Raw genomic sequence first — 3,613 nt, 5'->3', positions numbered from 1 at the left:
GACAGAAGGTGCACCCTCCTCCTTCCTCTTCTTAACCTTTCTGTAAGTGGCCAAAATGGCAGTCATATGGCTGCCGATGTCATTTAGGCAGAATAAATGAAACAGGATTAAAGCTAATATGTCCAGCTTGGATTCTACACTGAAGGTGTTTGGATTGTCAAGGCAGTATTCAGAGAACCATTCAGACATTTAGAAAAGCAATTTCATCAGATCAGGTGTGGTTCATTGCTAACAGCATAGGAATGCGTACACACCCAGGAAAACAGGTAACCATTACAGGGTTTTTTGGGGTTGGTGAGTCATGTTTATATGCTCAGAGTAATAGTAAATGCATGAAGGGGGTATAGCTCAGTGGTAGAGCATTTGACTGCAGATCAAGAGGTCCCTGGTTCAAATCCAGGTGCCCCCTTGTTTTTTCAGAAGCAGCATTTTTGAAAGGGGACTTGGAGCAGATGACCATTGAAGTTTCTTCCAACCCTACCATTTTATGACTGCTAACTAATGTTCGGCTGGAAAAGACCTTTGGAGGTCTCCTAGTCCATCCCCATGCCTGAGGCAGGGTCATTCCTATCCAAACCATCCCAAGAAAATCCTGTCTAACCTATGGCTAAGACTACATAGGCAACCCTGTCACACTCCCACAAGGCATAGCACCCTCAGCTGACACAGGTAAAGTCAGGGACAATGGCAGTTAGTGGCTGTGTCTACCTGAGACACTGACTGCACAGTAGCCCAAGACTGCTGAGTAGTAGTCTCGAGCTACTGAGCTACTGAGCAGTGTAAAAAAAAAAGCCATTTGTTAGCACTACTGCACTGTCATTTAGTACTTTTTTATACTTGTACTAACAAGTACTAAATGACTGCAAAGTAGTGACTGTGCAGTCAGTGTCTCACGTAGGCACAATCAGTGGGAGCACTTACACATGCAGTTAATGCGACTGAATAAACTCTGGTGCAATTTGAGTTAAACTAATCCCAACGTTACCATCTGCATGTGCATTTAAGTGCAGTAATTTACTCTGCCGTTGCATAGTACCTGTGTCTGATGGGACTATACTATGCCAGAATAAATTAAACTACTGTGTCCTAATTGTGGTGCATGTGTAGGCAGTGACAATTTACTACACAGTAAATTAGTCTACTGTGCAGTAAAGCACATGTGTAGATGTGTCCAGTGTCTCACTACTAAAATATACTTGCAAGATTCAAGGAAGGAGACATGCCCCCTCTGCTACAGAGAAAGGCAAAACCCCACACAGACTGTGCCACTTTTACCCAAAAGTGGTGATGAGTCTGACCCTGAACACAAGTAGGACTGAGCTCTCTTCCTGTTATTTTACCTTACTGAGGGGGTCTACATAATTAGCTGTGCAGTAAATGCCATGCATCTACACATGCAAGGCTATTAGGATGGAGTAAATTAATTTACTCTGCAGCAGGATAGTACTTCTACTGACAGTTAGCAGTGAGGGGGCTTGCTGGCATTTGCCCCACTAGCAGGAAAACTCTTAGCCAGCCCCCTACTTGGTGGGGAATTCATGCCCAGCATAGGGTTTGCTAGCAGCTGCCCCAGCAGCAGGGCAGCTCCCTGCCAGCCCCATTTTCATGTGCAGCAGTGTGTCCAGATGTGCACAGGGTAGGGAGATCTCTGCCAGCTGCAGCAACAACTGTCTCTCTGCACTGTACACATCAAGATTTTTCCTGGACCTGTGCACATCAGGACCTCTCCTGCTCAAGAGGTCTCTTGGTTTCCTGGCCCTGTGTGCATCAGGACTGGCCCCATACCCCCTGTCAGCCCCCAGGCTAGCACCTCGGTGGTGTCTGGAGCTTCCTCTGGCTGCTGCAGGGGGCCAGAGCAGGGCAGGAGCAGCCCTCTACCAGGCTGCTCCTGTTGGGCAAAGATTTGCTCCCAACAGGATGCACATGCAGCTGTGCTCTCGGGGAAACCTACTGCACAGTATTTTACTGCACAGCAAGCCTATAGCTCATTAATAGCACGTGTAGATGCACCTGTGCACCACCTAAAAAAGCACATGAGCTTGATATACAGTGAGTTAGGTCACTGTTTTGAGGGGGGTGCTTTTTGTAAACATTAGACTGCATTTCAGTCAATTGAGTTACATTGCCCTGAGCAACTGGAGCAAAGCTCGTGACCCCCTTACATTGCAGGTTATGGTAAACTGATGTGTAGCTGTGTTAGAAATAAAACAATGACTTCCAAGCTAGTGCAGTGTACCAATGTAGTAGTGTGGCTGTGGTTTTTCTCTATGTACTTACCTGCTAATGTAGCAGCCACTGTCATGGTTAATATACTAATGCAGAACCAGAGGCCACCGCAGACAGACATGAGCTATTGCAGCTTGAACCATGCTTCTCTGGTTATTTCTATGACAAATTCACATCCTCAATAGTTTGGACGTAGAGAGGTTAGGACTTACAGTGGGTTATGACTGGAGGTGTTAGACTATTTTAAATACAGGATAACTGTTTCTATTGATTCCCTCTGCCCATTCCTTAGCTCCATTGGGCTGTAACTGGACTGGGAAGAGTAACTGGGGACTCTGGTAGAGCACCTCTGAATGAAGAACCCTGAACTCAAGGCAACAGTAAGAATGCTTAGACAGGAGTCAATGTTAATTATACTACGAGGAACTATCCAAGTTATGACCCTGTAAAATATGCTGTTTTTAAGGGTTTGGAGCAGGTCCGTAGGCCATCTATTCACTAAGTATTAATTTTGCATCATATCTAATTTTCATTTATTAGAGAAATGAGTAAACAATATGTTGACCCTGTAACAATTCAATACATTAATTATTATGCTCATTCCCTACAGCCAAACTGCTTTTACAGGTTCTCATTATATTCCACCTTGACTACCGAATCACTTCCTCGCTGGCCGTCAAAACATACACAAAGTCCCCCCCCCTCCAATTCATGGATATACACCCTGTAAAAACATCTTCCTTACTTGTTCATTTGATCACAGTACTGACCTCTTTGATACCTTTGACTGTCTCTTCCTATATTCTCTCAAATTTAAACTCCTGGCCGCTGCCATGAAAGCTGTGTAATACTGCCACTCCATGCATATTCTTCTTTTTCAGAGTACAAACTTCCCTTTACCCCGCTCCTACTTAACAATATTACAGTTTCACCAGTCCACTCATCCATTTCTTTATCATGTATGTACCTTATTCCTTATAGCTAACTCTGGATGGCATCACCTCTGGGATCTCATTTGTAAAAATTCTCACCACTGCCTACTCTATTTTGTCTTAATAGCCTACTTCTCCTATGAGTATTATAATCTGTATAGAAAACCCCTTTTGTGATTCCTTTTACCTGACCCAGATATAGTAGTTTCTAAGGTACTTGGGGCAGGACTGTCCCTTCCTACATTTCTAGGAAGTGCCTAGCACATTGTGAGCACTTCTGCAAACCAATCCAATGCATCACTGTAGATTGGGAGATATGATATTTCTTGTTAATATTTACTCCATAAACAGCATAGCAAAGAATCCCATAACATCCAAGACATTTAAAAGATATCATCTGAAGGATCTGCAGGTGTAGTGTAACTTTATGGGGGAATGAGGGGGGCATATATCCA

At 44.0% G+C, this 3,613-nt stretch overlaps 1 non-coding gene across 1 annotated transcript; it reads left to right on the top strand.

Moving 5' to 3' along the window:
• The first annotated feature begins 337 nt into the window (after positions 1-337).
• Positions 338-409, top strand: TRNAC-GCA (transfer RNA cysteine (anticodon GCA)). Its single transcript has one exon. It is a non-coding gene; the product is annotated as a tRNA-Cys (tRNA).
• Positions 410-3,613: the final 3,204 nt, after the last annotated feature.

This window comes from Alligator mississippiensis, chromosome 2 (genome assembly GCF_030867095.1).
Source record: "Alligator mississippiensis isolate rAllMis1 chromosome 2, rAllMis1, whole genome shotgun sequence".
Classification (NCBI taxonomy): domain Eukaryota; kingdom Metazoa; phylum Chordata; order Crocodylia; family Alligatoridae; genus Alligator; species Alligator mississippiensis.
The sequence above is the reverse complement of the archived record's forward strand: the minus strand, read 5'-3'. Positions and strand labels throughout refer to the sequence as shown.